The sequence below is a fragment of the Megalops cyprinoides genome, chromosome 20 (genome assembly GCF_013368585.1).
Source record: "Megalops cyprinoides isolate fMegCyp1 chromosome 20, fMegCyp1.pri, whole genome shotgun sequence".
NCBI classification, from domain to species: domain Eukaryota; kingdom Metazoa; phylum Chordata; class Actinopteri; order Elopiformes; family Megalopidae; genus Megalops; species Megalops cyprinoides.
In genome coordinates, this window is record NC_050602.1 from 28,025,699 (window position 1) to 28,042,156 (window position 16,458).

The window sequence follows — 16,458 nt, forward strand, 5'->3', positions numbered from 1 at the left end:
GATGTTTTTAAAATGCCATCTTCTCCCTCATCTGACATATACTGCAATTTTCCAGTATCAGTGTTGTAATTATCCTGTGAATAATAAAATCAATATATTGTTCCTTTATATCTGTCAGATTTCATAGGCAATTTTATTTTTGAACTTAAAATATCATAATGACTTCTTTTAGAACCAACAAATAAAACCACCATTTGATACAAAGCACCAGCTGATGCATGATATCCCATTTCACAGAGTAGAGAGGGTGTAACATCTGTATGCTTACTATACAACAGTGCTGGAGAGCGTCCAATATGCTCAATATTTCCCCACCAAGCATCATTACACATTTTCATATAGTTAAAATGCTTTCTGGTGTTTTATGTATTCATGTGTGAGAGAATAAAAGCATGCATGAATAAAACATACAATGTTTCAGCCCTCGCAGGTCTGTTGGAATAAATCACAGGTATTTGTACTTTCAGTAGAACTTATACATAAACATTATCTCTCCAAATCGGACTTTCAGCCATTTGATTACGTTCATTACATCTGTTTTCCCTTATTGTACAGAAAAAACAGCTCTTCTATTATGTAAAATTATGCTTATGAAAACACTGGTGTTTCACTCTCATCCCTTCCTTTCACCTGGAGAATTCCACTCCAATGTAGGTTTTCCCTGTGGTAGCAGCAGCTCTTTATTGAAGCCACGTGCACAGGGCCTACTGACCCAACAGTGTTCCCAGGGACAAAGAGCCATGTTTTGACCAGGGAATTAAATCTTTTTATGTTTCCGCTTTGTGTGCTTCTGTTGTGCTGTTTACTGGGCGGAAGAGAACAGAAGTCGATCGTGATTTTTGTCTTTTTCCTTTTATCAGAAAATCGCTCACCATGCGTGCATCCACTGTAATGAAGACCTTTCCCGCCTGTTCCTTACGCTGGTTTAACAAGCAAAGGTGGAGTGCAAACATCTGAAAATGATTATAAACAGTAAATACAATCCTCCTTTTATTTAGTTATTATTTTGAATATGTATGAAGCAAACGCTGGCAATTCCAGTCCTGCAGGCTGGAAACGCGCCCCACTGATGAAGGATGTGGTTTTTGGGGACTTAAACTTAGACGCTCACTCCTGCTCTCGGTATTTTTTCCACAGCCCACCGGACGCTTTAGAATGCAGAGGAGAAATCACCGTTTCTGCCCGGAACGAGTGATGATAAATTCCGCAGTGTGTGATGGTGTTTGCCACAGCTCCTCAGCGGCGGCTCGCCTTTCCTCTCGCCGTTTTATTGAGTCCAGCTGGAGAAAAAGGGGTCCACGTTTCCCCTCTTTTCTTGCGGTGTTACCCTGAGTCTGCCTGCTCGCTCATTGGACGCCCTGGCTGGGCTGTCCGCGTTAGGGGACGATCCGCAGGCTGAGCTGAAGTTCAGGAACGGCGCTTAGTCACACACTTGCAGATAAGCTACTTTGCGCTGTTGTGCAATTTTCTCTTGGAACAGCCGGGTGTCGCAGGTAATGGAGATTTAGAGCTGCTGTACATGATAACGTTTGTGTGATTGCTCGCGTCGTAGATGGGGAGGGCGAACCCAAGGGTCCGTGCGCGCCGGTGAAATCCATGCCGGGTTTTGCGCGCAGCTCATTCAGAAGCAGCTCCTGCAGACGGCAGGTTGCACTCTGTCACTGCGCTGGCGCTGCGAAGCGGGAGCCGGTGCCTCTGTTCCGAGCCGCACTCACAGCGCCGTGAATGAGATCTTCTCCGAAGGCAGAGAGCTTGAAAGTGGGAAGTCATGCTGAAGGCCGCACTGTAATTTATGGAGGACACAGACTGAACCAGGACCAGCGGTGGAGACGCGCTTCTCGTTAGAAGCGAACCGCTTCCCAGCTCCTGCGTCGCTTGCGCTCGCTGGCTGATACTCTTGATTTCTTTGCATCTTGAATCCCGTGGAAGAGGGGGACGGAGGAGAAGGAACTCAAAATAAAACGGAGGGAACCTTTATCCCTTTCGACTGAGTGGCGCTCTGCCATGGGGCAAGTTGAGCAGTCTGTGGGAATGTGCGGACTCAGAGGAGGGTCCGCTACCTGATAAGGCTCGATCCGTCCCGGACAAGTGGAGCATGTCTCTCCGCCGCAGAGACTGCCTTTGTGCTGTCTGCCGTGCCTTTGAGCGCTGGAGAGGTCCTGCTGCAGCCCTGCCTGCTTCATCCTTCTGTTCGCTGTCCGTTTGAACTCGCATCCAGCGTTAAAACATCCCTCGACAGTTTTTACACATCGGTAGGTAGCTATTTCATCAAGAGTAACTGTTACAGCCCCATCTTTCTCTCTGTGTCTCTCTCTACTCGCTCATCTGTTTTATTTTAACGACGTGTTTTCAAACTGTTCTTTAGTCTCTAGTTGATGTTGACAGAAATTAAATAAGCTAACCTTTGAGCCATTCTGGTTTCACAGATTTCACTTCCATGGACACAACACTAAATTTAAACTGGTAAAGTCATGATCCGTACTCAAAATGCGTATATTTCACTTGCAATTACTATGACTGTACACAAGTCGCCTGTTGGACGCATAACTTAGAAAAGTATGAAAAAGGATATGTGAAGAAACAAACAGTTTCAAGATCGAGTTACACTTTGAAACGAACAGAGCCGATCTGTTGAGAGTAATTAAAAATGATCCAGTGGGTCCCTTGGTTAATTTGGGGGGGGGGGGGGGGGGGGGGTTGTGGAAGCAGATGTAGATTGATTTGGTGGGCTGCTGTCTCGTTCCTTTCAGGTTTCCACAGAATGGAAACAATTATAATGATTTGGGAGAGCTTTCATACCAAGCAGAAACAGTGCCGCACCATTCAGCAGGAATTTATGCTTTTTAAGAAGTAGCTGGACTGGTTCTGCGAAATAATTGTCGGCTCTTTAAACAGAATAACATGCTGGACGGTAGAATGTGGTCGGAAGTGAGCGACTGCGTCTGGGTTTCTGGAAGGCGAGTGTGTTTATAAAGCAAAGCGCTCATCTGTTTGTAGACCAGGCCTAAGAAACACAGGTTCTGTTCAGTAAAATGGCCTCATTTAAAACATATATATGAAAACACTCCGTGGCCATATTTTACGGCTTGGAAAACAGTTGATATACACACGAAATGAACGTTTTCATTTGACTCCTAAAGAAAAACAAACACACAAGAACGCTGAGTCTGAAGCCTCTTGCGATCCGCTCGTCGGTGGCAGTAAAATTAGATCATTTTACTGCACATGTATTATTAACAGACACCCAAGCCTTCCTGCCAACCACGTGTTAAACCGTGAGAACAGGCCCCCGCGCCCGTCATTATGGCAGGCTCGCGAGGGAGCCACGGGGGACACGGGCTCGATCCATCCACGGAGTCGATCATTACAGGAGATAAATTTAGCCCCGATGTAGGTCTTCACCTGCAGTTTATGCGCGATCGCTCCGTGACAGCGGCAGCGCTGTGCTCGGTGTGAGACGTGCTCTGACATTCTGTCCGGGTTTGTTTTTAGGCTTGTTTACCCCAGTATTTCTTCCTACGTGATCATCTGCTCCGCCACATACAAATGGATGTGGCGAATAGACCTGCAGAAACTTGAAAAGTGTAGATCGATTTAGGGTTTTGTTTACATCTTCATATAAATTATAACTCCTCGTTTATGCAATACAAGTAGATCTAAAATAATTTGCAGATAAAGTCTATTTATAAATTACTAGCGTAACGGCACGGGTTTTAGCGAAGTTATATTTGTTGTATGTAAATACATAAAATGGAAATATGTTTCTGCATATCTAGTGTAAATTAAATGTGTATGTCGCTATGTGAACGTAGGTTACACGCAGAATTTTTTTTTTTTTTTTTTTTTGCATAAAATGAAGATATTCCTTCAAAGTTCACCTAGGGGGGAAGCTGGAACTCGTACATCTTACAGCTTAAGATGCGCAGCATTTGATAACCTCCCGGTGGTTTTATTTCGTGTGTGTGCATGCCAGACATGAGTGTTTTCCTAATGCGCGATCACTGAGTGCAGTGCGGAATTCTGGGGAACAAACGCTGAGTTGTTTGGTTTCCCGGCGTCCGTGTGATTCTCTCCTTTTGTTCCGCCTCTGAAAAAGAGGTGCTATTTCACATCACTCCGCACAAACTGTTTAAATTAATGCGAGTGTGAATTCCTACTGTCTGAAGGCAGAGATTAGCATATCAAAGTGGCCCAGCTCAATGGAGAGAACTTGAGCTCCGTCCCCCATGTGTTTGGGCTGTGGGACACTCAGGGAGTGGAACAGGGAGGCGTAAGCGTGGCCTGTGTCCCCACGCATTTTTCTTTTTGTGTGAAAACACGCATACCGAGCTGCCCCCACGCATAGTTTGCGTTTCTGTGTGAAAACACGCACGGCGTGCCGCTTTGCTAGCGCCCGACGATTTTCTCGGCTGGAACTACTCTTCTTTTTCATTAAGAGATGAAATAAGTCCCCTTATTTATTTTTTCTTTGTAAATGCATGGATTTATTTTCAGTGCGTGCGCCTGGTGAGGGTGAACTACATAGTCAGAAATTTTCATTTGAAGAAGTGCGGCCTGTAAGTATTTGTTGTATTTTGTGCTCGTAATTCTAAAGTCTAACGTATGTTGTCTTTTTGTAGACAATTTCTTTTCTTTTCTTTTTTTTTCAAACGAATTTCGGTGGATTGGGTCACAGAAATGTGTCTTTTTACTAAATTCTCCATGATAAAGAATGCTAGTGTGTTGCCACAGCTGCGTTGCTGCTGTTCCTGTTGGTCTGGTCTTCAGAGCACTGTTGGAGTTTACACCTGCTGCGTTTGATTGCTCCCTTTAGACGATAAGAGGCATATTACTTTTTAGAAGTAAGTCTCAAGCTTGAGGATGTACATTGTGATGAGGACATTAATTTCTATGGACTGCAGCTGTTTACCTGCAGGAAAGATGGAGCTGATTTTGCTTTCAGTTGGAGTTGCCGCGCTATCGCGGTTTGCGGAGACAATGCTGCGGCGAGGCGCAGATGGTGAGCAGTTTTACCTCCGGTCACTCGACAGCGCGCAACATTCACAATTCTATCAACAAGCACTTTTTAAATGTATTTCCGTTCATTTATTTATCTGGCTATGCCATTTGTATTCATCCAGATGCCTTTCTTATAATTTGCTCAGATGTGTTGTCTCATAAAATTAGATTAATTAATTCTACCAAGCGGACCATAAAAAAAACATAATAGGGAAAATAGCGTATGCCTGGTTTTCCTTTATTTTCAGCCGAATCGCGGTGAAACCGGAAAAAAAACAGTACTAAGGACGCGAATGCGTGAGCAATTCTGCTGTCAGTTGTAGTGAGTCTTTACGTCTTTTGTCTGCTGTTGAGGGAGGACTTAGACGGGAAAAATCTGAGTCTGAGTTTGAAAAATCTGAAATCTGAATTTCACAGCTGCTTCCTTTAGTGCTGATGAGGAGGCTTGTGGTGTTTCTGGAAAACACACATACACACACTGACACTCAGACACACACACACACACACACACGCTCACACACTGACACTCAGACACACACACACACGCTCACACACTGACACTCAGACACACACACACACGCTCACACACTGACACTCAGACACACACATGCATGCACGCACACACCAGAGTAATTGGTGCTATCACACTCTGAAAGGAGTTGGAGAGAAAGCACATTGGCACTGAGGACCTAAAGGAAAATGTCAGCACATCAAAGAGAGCTTCACCTGCCTGTCTCCACGGCAGCGACTTGGTTTGCTGGCTGTCTGTCTCTGGCTGAGGAGCTGTGTGTAAACTGATGGGGGGGGGGGAGCAAAGACTGCTGATTTGGGCAGAGTGAAAATCTAAAAATTTTATACTAGATGTATGTTTGTGTGTGTGTTACAGTACACACAGCATGCATACTGTGTGTGTGTATGTTCCTGTGAGTATGTGTGTGTGTGTGTGTGTGTGTGTGTGTGTGTGTGTGTGTGTGCTGGTGTGTTTGTCCCTTTGAGGATGAGCGGGTTTGCCTCAGTTGTGTCTTTGGTCTCTCAGGCTGTGTCTCCAGGGTGTGTTGGGCTGGGGGTGGCGGTGAAGCTGGTCTGGGCATGGCGGTGTGGGGTGGGGGTGGGGGTATGGCTGGTTTGGGCAGGGTGGTGTGAGGTGGGGTGTGGCTGGTCTGGGCAGGGTGGGGGTGGTGGTGTGGCTGGTCTGGGCAGGGTGGTGTGGGGTGGTGGTGTGGCTGGGCAGGACGGTGTGAGGCGGGGTGGGGGTGGTCTGGGCAGGGCGCTGTGAGGCGGGGTGGGGGTGGTCTGGGCAGGGTGGTCTGGGGTCTCTGCTGTGTGGCCCTTCAGTGCTGTTTACGAGTGCTCTTTTACAAGCAGTAAACAGGCAAACCGCTCACCTGGGCCTCCCCCGCCAGCCGTCCAGGCAAACGCCCGTCTCTGCTGCCCCCGTCTCTGACACCACACATCCAGCTTCCTGTGTGAGTGAAGCTCCTCTTTCAGGGAAAGCAGCTGCCTGTTTGGGGAAGAGCTTTATCACTGCGTTTACACTTCGGTTGAGTTTTGTTCTAGATCTTCCATACATTTTAGTGTAACCTTAAAAACACCTATGAGGAGAAATTATTTAAGGAAAAAGAAAATAAGATGGAAAATGCACATCTGGGTGAGTGTTTGACCTTCTGGCATGAATATTAGGGCAGACAGGAGACATCCCCAAATGAGTGGCAGCATCTAAGAGTGTGTGTCTGTGTGTGTGTGTGTGTGTGTGTGTGTGTGCATGCTTTTCTGTGTGTGTGTGTGTATGTCTGTGTGTGTGTGTGTGTGTCTGTGTGTGTGTGTGTGTGTATGTCTGTGTGTGTGTGTGTGCATGCTTTTCTGTGTGTGTGTGTGCGTGTCTGTGTGTGTGTGTGTGTGTGCGTGTCTGTGTGTGTGTGTGTGTGTGCATGCTTTTCTGTGTGTGTGTGTGTGTGCATGCTTTTCTGTGTGTGTGTGTGTGTGTGTGTGTGTGTATGTCTGTGTGTGTGTATGTCTGTGTGTGTGTGTGTGTGTGTGTGTGTGTGTGCGTGCGTGCGTTTCTGTGTGTGTTTGTGTGTGTGTTAGCAGTGTAGAGTTGTCAGCCACGTATCACTGCAGACAGTAATCCAGGGTGATGGATAGTTTAAGGCCCTTCAGCTGCATCTTGCAGGAGATCAGCGCTCACCTGTGAAAAATGAGCAGGCCTAAGAGGGGGCTGCAGCCCCTTGCAGGTGTGTGGGAAACACACGCCCCTGCTTTCACTGTGTTCTGCCTCAGAAATGTTAGGACTTTTAATTATTCTCCCCCTCACAGTCCAGCACGTTTACAACAGAGACTGAAGATTTTTTGCAGTATTTTAGACCATCAAAGCTGTACTCATGACCAGTTTTTCTTAATATAAAGGGCTGAAGGAATGCCCCACATTTTACCAAAAGGTTTTGAAAATATTTTAGTTTATTTTTATTGTTTACCACTAAACTGTTAACACAATCCTCTAACATTCTTGAAATCCATGCCTGGTAATTTAAACTTTGAAATAAATGACAAAATGGCCACAATTAAGTTGTAATGGTGGTGTGCAAGCCTGCCAGATGTAAGCAGTTTTTCTTGCCCTTCTAACACTCTTCTACGATTTTTAGATTTGAGCAGTGTGGCAATATGTTTGGCTTTTTCTTTAATTTCCTGTTTTTTGAATATTTCTTCAGAAACACTGAATAATTAAATGAAAAGAAATAGCCAAAACATCATGTCCTTAAATGCACAGGCTCTCTCTCTGTCCCTGTCTGTCTGTCTCTCACACACACACACACACGCACACTCACGTACGTCTCTCTGCGTCAGTCTTGACAAAGGGACGTGCCTCACCAGTCGGGAGCTTCCTCTGTGTTTGGGGAAAAAAACTCAATTTCAGTGTGTTACAAGTGCGCCTCGGAGGCAAGGCTCAAAATAAATACTGTTACTGCATAGCAGTCCTGTCTGCTGGGGAGGGAGACAGAGACGAGGAGGGAGACAGAGGCAGGCAGGGAGGGAGGTGACACGAGAGGGGCGAGAGGGAGACAGATGAGGGAAGAGAGAGAGACAGACAAGGGGAGAGAGAGAGACAGACAGACGAGGGGAGAGAGAGAGAGAGAGAGACAGACGAGGGGCGAGAGAGACAGACGAGGGGCGAGAGAGACAGACGAGGGGCGAGAGGGAGACAGACGAGGAGAGAGACAGACGAGGAGGGAGACAGAGGCAGGGAGGGAGGCGACAGACGAGGGGCGAGAGGGAGACAGACGAGGGGAGAGAGGGAGACAGACGAGGGGAGAGAGGGAGAGAGAGACGAGAGGAGTGAGGGAGAGAGAGACGAGAGGAGTGAGGGAGGAAGGAGGAATAGAGTGAGAGGAGTAAGAGAGGAGGTGGGGGCAAAGTAGGAGGAAGACAGGGAGGCGAGAGAGTCCAACAAATTCAGGTAGAGGGAGGAGAGCCTTGGAGAAGAGCCACCTAGCAGAACTACTTTGCACCACAGTCACTTTGCCTCTGTTTTTCTGAGATGTGGTGAGGGGACAGGCTGATCTGGGATCAGGTCACTGTCCCTCACCTTCACCCGCTCTGGGTGTGCAAAGCAGCTGCCACATTCTCAGGTCAGTTTCTGTCTGTTCCTGTGCCTGGGCTGTGACTAACAGAATGGCTCCCATGAACCTTTCATATCTGTCTACTGATGTGTTCTTGGCCCTTCATTTCATCTAAGAAATTTCATTTTGCAAATACCAAATATTAAATAAAATCCATTTTTTATAGTTGCCTTTTAGAGCTTATTTTTGAGCTATCGGTATGTTATCCACGCAGAACAGATTGAAGAACAGCGCCGTTAAACCTTACTCAGAGTTCTTTTCTCCTGCTCAGATCTCGTCATTTTGATGGGCTAGCCTCCTTTAGCTGATTTTGCTGTAGTGTGATGTGTTAATACAGGGTCTGTGAGGAGATGTGGCTCACCGAGGGCTGCTCTCTCCCTGGCTAATTTGTGGCTTGGGACTGTTTATAGCGCCGCCCTAGAGGCTGTGAATGTGTCCTGCTTGTGCCTGACTCTTCACAGCTTTCTGCTCTTGCGCACACTGTGATTTTTAACCATTCAGTTTAACTCACAAAAGAGGTTTCGGCACATTTATATTAGTGTATTAGGTCTCCTGTTCACCTTTTCTTTTACGCAACACTCTTCTGATTTGGCATTCAGGCGTCACTCGGACACTGCATCACACTCCAGAATACAACTGCCGTTATCAGTCATTGCAACAGCTCTTTTACACATCTGTAATGGCTTAATGTCCGCGCAAAATTATTATTTACACAACAATTATTTTGAGGGCAGAGTAACCCGGAGGGCTGTTTGTGATGATGTCCACAGAGTGGCTGCCTCTGCAGGGTCAGGCTGGACGCTGTGCAGCAGAACAGCATTGATTCTGTACTGGCCTGAAGCTAACAGACACAGCGCTTGCAAATAATTACTGGCAAGGTGGGGCAGATAAACAGTGCCGATCTCATTCGCAGTTCAGTGTTCAGTGTGCTGTGGCCCTGTGTGCGTGTCTCTTTGCTGTGATCTGTTGCTGCGGATGCTGAAGAGAGACTTTTCACCATGGAAGATAATCAGTGTATTATTTTAGATGCACTGTGAGTAAGGCTGCTTGTTCCAATTATGCCTTTTTTGTTTAAACTTAAAACCTTTTTCTTCAAAAGGAAATCTCCTCTTTTCTTGTAATTTAGTTTGTTATTGCTGTGTTAGTGTTAGCTGATTAGTGCTGTTTTGTTAGGCTTTTCAAACAGATTGTATGAACCGCCATCAGCTACAAAACTTGTTTTTGTTTGGACTACATTACTGAGATTTTTGATATGGTGTTAAACATGCTCACAGAAAACTGAAATGCGTTATGCTTATCGCAGCAAAGTCCCTGTTTGGTAAGAAATAGATTTATTTACCCAGACTGTTTGTCCTATAAAAGAACTCCATGTCCCAGGAGATGCTGGACCTATTGCAGGAGAGGAATTAGCATGTGTCTAGCTGTGTAGAAGGCAGCTGGGACAGTGTAGTTTTACTGGGGCTGCAGTCTGATGTAACTGATGGGGTCTGAAGCAAATGTCTATGAAACGTAGTTTCCACAAGTCGGAAACTGTGTCCCTCTGTACCGACACTCTGTGGTGGACACAAAAATGAGAAGTTAAAGTTGTCAATAAAATTTTAGTAAGAAATTTCATTTCAGGCCATGAAAAGGAATAGTAATAAAGCGTTGCTAAAATGCAAACTCCCAGTGGTGAGGATTCTGAGAGTATTGGGCAGTCTCTGAAAGGTTGGCTTCTCTGTTCTGTGTGTTTTCATACCAGTTCATATTTACCGATTCAGTGTGCTGCAGACTTCTACTGCCAGAGCCTAGCTCACAGTGTTTGTTTTTTGGAGTCCAGGAGAGCGCTCCCTATTCGGGTTAGAGGTCTATTATTGTAAAAAAAAAAAAAAAAGAGACTTCAAAATTCCAAGAAGTTATTATTACAAGAAATTAAATTGTCTTATCACACAGTCTTTCATATAAGCATGAAAAGCACCATTTTCGCTGCGTTAGGGACAGCCGCCAGTGTCCACATGGCAGAGCAGACCTGAGCTACAGTGTGTGATTGTGAGCGATGCGAAACGGTTCATTCTCACCAAACACGCATTTACTAACAGAGCGATATTTGCTGCAGCAGGTCAGGTCAGGAACCCTGCTCAAGGGGACAACAGCTGTGCCTCATATGGGATTTGAAACTGCAACCTTCAGGTCACAAGTCTAATTTCAAGGTCTTTGCATTGATTTTGCAGTGTGTCGTGGGGGCGTGGGGCATGTGTGTGGGGGGGGGGGGGGGGGGTTGACCGATGTGTTGAGACCGAGGCCTCGGCTTCTGTAAGGAAAGGGGGAAGAGACTGAGGGGGCTGGTAATGTGACCGGTGGATTCTGGTCATGTGACCGGCTGATTCTGGGAAGCATGAGATGAAGGCATCCCTCCAATCTGTGCTGAGGCCCGGCAGCTGCGGCTGTCCGTCTCTGTCTGTCTGTCTGTCCGTCTGTCTGTCTGCTGCTCCTGGCTTCTGTTTTCTGCCGGTTTCACTCGACGTTTATTCCTAACCGTGCGGGATGAGTCCGCGCTGTGTCTGTGTTCACTCGGCGTTTATTCCTTACAGTGCGGGATGAGTCTGTGCCACGCTGTGTCTGTGTTCACTCGACGTTTATTCCTAACCGTGCGGGATGAGTCCGCGCTGCGGCTGTGTTCACTCGGTGTTTATTCCTAACCGTGCGGGATGAGTCCGCGCTGCGGCTGTGTTCACTCGGCGTTTATTCCTAACCGTGCGGGATGAGTCTGTGCTGCGGCTGTGTTCACTCGGCGTTTATTCCTAACCGTGCGGGATGAGTCCGCGCTGCGGCTGTGTTTATCACCCATTCACAGTGCTCAGAAGCTGCCAGGACAGCAACGCACCCAGTGAGAACATTGGGAGTTCCAGGACAGACGGAGAGGAGCTGCTTTCGCTGTGTTCAGCCCTCTCTCTGCAGCTGTGTGGGGCGATCGCTCACTCTGTTCTGCAGTAATAAAGGGAGTAAAACAGAGAGACGGTTCCAGCGCCGAGTCGACCTCTCCAGCTGATCTCAGGTCAGCGCTCAGGTGCTGCCACACTCGTAACGCCACTCCAGCTGGTCCATGGACAGCTGAGCAGCCTTTGTTAGCAAAAACAGCTTCAGCAGTTGCTTTCTTGTGGCTTGAATGTATTTTAAATATTTTTTTGGCCCTTTTTCCTCCAGCACACACTGTGGAGGCCCTGTTCTGAGCTCCCAGAGAGAGAGACAGAAATCCCCCTGAAGCGACCCAGCCCTGCAAGAGCACGGAAAGCACATTCACCCCAGACCCAGTTATCTGCCGCTATTCAGCGCGTGTGAATACGCTGCGAGGTGTGAATGCGGCAATTTCAGACACAGGAATTTCCCATTTTCAGACCGGCTCGTGAAGGAGGTGGAAGTCAGGGTGTAGTGCAGTGTGAAAGCAGCGGGGTAAATGGCAGCATTTGCACACACGGGTAGCGTGCTGCAGACAGCGCCGTGCATCAGAGCCACCCTGCTGTGTGTCGTGTTCGGATACACCGATTACCCACCGTCTGCAGCGTCCGCACTCCTGTGGCAGAGCGGGAGGGAACCGCGCTGGATGGCTTCGCCAGCGTTTTAATCATAGTTGTCATAAACTGCTCAGCTTATAAGGTAGAACTGTAACATAATAGTTTTTTTTTGAGAAATATGTCCACTCGTCAGAGCGCAGGTTTAAAGGCTTTGATTTGCGCAGACTTGGAGGAATAAAACTCCGGTTCAGAGGGATGGGCGGGTAGTGATACAGCTGCGGTAATATGGACATGCTATACTTAACAAAAAGACTGACATCGGAAGCTGGTGAATGTGTGCGGCTAAGAGCAGCTGCTAAATATATTAATAATGAATGCATGTTCACAGTCACCAGCGGAGCCTCATTGCTTTCCCCTATGGTAGCAGTCTGGGCCTGAAAAATGCATACGTAATCGCATGTTCATAAAATTCAGTTTCCAAGGGAAAAATGAGAGGCCAAAATTAGCAATCACACTAATATTCTGACCATTACAGCTATGCTTAATAATACTCGCAAATATATTTGTGCAGAAAGTAATTCATTAGGCTGGCAAATGCATTGCCCATAAAATATAAAGCACTAATTATGCTAATATGCGAAAATGCTTATTATATGATAAGTAACAATAATGAAATCATTTACAAGGTAAGTAAGTTAAATGATGACACTAAACAATGGTGAGTATACGTTATGTTTTTTAAAAAATTCCACAGCAGTTTTAAATTAAGTACGGCATCCTTTTCACCTCTGAGGTGAAACTGTTCCTCAAATGGAGCAGAATAACCCAGCAAGTTTGAGTCCTCAGTGATGTGGTACTGACTTTAATGAGTATTTGGAAAGTGGATTTTCAGCTGACCGAGTATCATGTCACTGGGGTGTAGTATTGGCATAACTCTCTGCCTGTCTGCCAGATTTCTGCAGTCTCTCATAAACCTGCAGTTCAGAGCCATTCTTCAAGTGACAGAAACAATCAGCCGTCACAATAACAACAACAATGGGCGGGCAAGCATCACTTATTATTATTATTATTATTATGATCAGTAATAATACCGGTTATTATTAATATAGCCATATGCACTATTTATACTGACACTGTACTAGTAAACATGGTTACTAGTCTTGTGCAGTGAAGACTAACTCTTGGTGGAATAATGTGTGGAGAGAGGGACTGGGCTTAATTAGAAAAGTCATACTTTTGCTTTCATATCTGCGTGTCTTAAGTATCAAACATGCTTCAGTGAATAATTGATTATTTCTGCCTGTGGGTGAACAAATAAAAGCACTGCTGGGTTTTTATTTACACGGAAACACAGAGAGTCTCGTTTATGCAGAATGACAGTATCATGGATTCATCTGCATGTTCTCACTGTGTTACTGCTTAGCTGAACTGCACTGAAACATGGCAAACTGAAGTCTCAGCGCCGTGTTTCCTGGGGTAATGTAAACCTGTGCTTAATGTCAGCTCCCAGTATCTGAGAGCTTTGAAAGGAGCTGAAGCTGTGGGTCTGTGGAGTGCAGGATCGGTCAGCCAGAGGCTGTCTCTGGGATTTAAATTCCTCTGACACTCAGTAAAGGAGTTGTGTGGCCGTGAGATAAATATTCGGGGACAAATTGTCAGACAGTCCCCTGACAGTCAAAGCATGGCCCTGTCTTACAGAGATGCGGCGCTAATTGTGAATTGTTTTTGGAGTTATCACACAGGAGTCTGAAATGCGCAGGGGTGCTGAGTGGCTGAGGGGTGAAGCAGGGGCTGATGGGAGTTCTGGGCTTTGTTTGCATGCGTTTGCTGTGCCACTGAAAGGCTCCGATTCTGCAGCACAGTCATGCATTACTGCCAGGAAGATGCAGCCGCTGCAAGATTACGGTTCCACACACCTGCAGCTGCGCGTTGCAGCACCTGCGACCGTCAGCAGCCCTGCAGCCGCTTTCCGCAGCACACTGAACCGTCCATCAGCTGTGGAACCTGGAGCCGAGGGGGGCGGTGGGGGGGGGCCTGAATTCAGCAGGACAGAGAGGAGTGCGTGTCTGAGCTCTGTGTCTTGGGCTTTGTGCTGAAACAGGATCTAATTGAACTTGGCTCAGAAAAGTTTGCACTAATTACTGAAACAGACAGAAGTCTCTATTTAGCCATTCAAAGAAACGGGACATACCGGTTCACTCTGCTCTCGCTGGTGCGTCTCTGTTCTGCTGTCTGTAATGTAGGGGTTGAGGCTGAAAAACCAGCTCCCTGCCAACAGGCTGCTGCCATTTCATCACAAACCAGACAGACTGAACCCCTGCAGACACTGCAGAGACAGCAGGTATCAGCAGAATCAGCTCTTCCTGTCTGTGATCGGGAGCGATGTGACTGCTGGAGAGAGTGTCCTACCCGCATGTCCTCCAGAGCTTCGTTAAGCAGGGGCCCGGGGGGGTGAAGCTGACACCCTCAGGGCCGGGGGGGGGCTGATGCTCTTCGTGGGTTTGGAAGGTGGCAAGAGACGCCAAGAGGGAGGCACAGAGGGGCGTCTGCTCCTCTAAGAAGAAGATTCTTCATGAGCTGGTTAGTCTCCCATTTCTGCCTTTGATATTCAGCTTAAGGTAAAAACAAATGACCTTTCAAACAATGTGAAACAGCTCTGCTGTTTGTCTTAAGCGGGTCAAACAGGTCAGTTGCCACTGGCAACCGGACAGTGGATATGAAAAGTGCTATTTTACACAGTGCTGCTCAGCGGCCCATCTGTCCGTGCGCCACGGAGCCTCTCCCCCCACGCTGGCCCGGCCTCTTTAGCTCACTCTGCCTTTGTGGGTAAACTTTCTGTTGCATGCGGCGCGATTCAGTACCTCTTTGGTTTGTGTTGCAAGCCGCCATCTTAAAAATTCATCATCCCGTAGAAAAAGCCCTCCTGATGACAGTGAATAATTGATGGTTCAGTCCTCAGTGGAGGCCCAGAGCTGGCATCTCCTCACAGAGCTGCCGGCCTTATCCTCATATCAGACACATTCCCACACTCTCTGCCTTTACCCAGAGAAACGCAGCGCTGCTTACGCTGTCGGCAGAGTCGATGAACACCAACGCTTTGCAGAAACAAATGTCTTCAATCGGCTGTGAAATGATGCGATCGCGTGAGACGCGGTGTAAGGTGTGAGTGCAGGGTGCTGCTCCTGACGGCGTTAGGGTGTCTCTCACTCTCCAGCCGAGGTCATGTGATGCGGAGGGACACGCCCGGTCCCTCGCGGGTGTGAGCAGGGTGCAGGCTGGGCCCGGCCGCCGTTCTGACTGCGTTCTGGCGCTCCATGTGTCCGGCGACTGGAGCTGGCCGTTTCCCGCCTCAAATCGCCAAATAAACATCAGAAAACTCAGCAGGCCCACCAGCCCTTTTGCGGGTAATCGCTGATGCGTTCTGGGTAATTTAGGCTTGGTGTGGTGCATCCGCAAGCGCTGTGTGGCTTTTATGTGTCCGGTGTGTTTGAGCAGAGTGTGTGTGCAGCTTAAAGCGAGCAAACGGAGACATGATGTCCTTTGATGTGCTGGATCCGAAGGATGCTCAGTTCTAACACGTTGAGAAATTAAAACGCAGTCATAGTCTGCAGGAAGATTTGATTCCTGTGTTTGGCTTTGAATAAAACATGAATGTTGAACATGAGGAAGATGTGATAAAACACAGCAGATTAACTCCGGAGTGACTGTGGTTGGATTCTCATGTGTAAAGAATGGGCCCAGACTTAAGGAACCTTTCATTTGTACAGGCATATTTCAGTTAACTTGTCATGGAAATGAATAATCACAAAATATAAACACTTAAAAATGTTTTTCTAATGAAACACCATGCTGAGTGCATTTTAATATTGGCTTCTTCACATTCTGTATCAAGGCGTTTGTTTTTAAAGCTGTTGATTGGCAGGCAGTTGATTGGCAGGTGCTGTCTCTGAGGTGTTTGTGTAGGGGCGTCCGCTGTGCGTTTCTGAGGGTGTATTAATGTCAGTCTCCTCATTTCGGAGCGGAGAGGCAGGATTGAGCCCGGGCTTCACAGCTCTTATCGCCGGCGACCTGCGAGGAGCAGCACTGCGTTATCGCTAAATGTAAATGACATTTTCACATTTCATTAGCAATAATCCACTTCTCTTCCACTAAAACATCAGGATTATTGCTCAGAATATATTAAACCCATATTAAAAGTTTGTAACCTTCACAAATCTGCCTTGTTAAAATCCATATAGAGAGACGTTTTCTGCAGGATTTCCGCTGCTGCCTTCCTGCGGAGCCGTCATTACGCAGGAAGCGAATGCTGAAATCATCCAGTCAGGTAAAAAAGACGGCAGTTATAAATAATTGTG

General features: G+C 46.9%; 1 protein-coding gene across 13 annotated transcripts in view; it reads left to right on the forward strand.

Moving 5' to 3' along the window:
* Positions 1 to 1,584: 1,584 nt before the first annotated feature.
* The window catches only part of LOC118796142 (adhesion G protein-coupled receptor L2-like), a 101,715-nt gene continuing 86,841 nt past the window's right edge, over positions 1,585 to 16,458 (forward strand). For all 13 annotated transcript variants that reach the window (XM_036554979.1, XM_036554981.1, XM_036554987.1 and 10 more), the window contains exon 1: positions 1,585 to 2,252. The gene's annotated coding sequence lies outside the window, so the exon portion shown is untranslated. The remainder of the gene's footprint in view (positions 2,253 to 16,458) is intronic.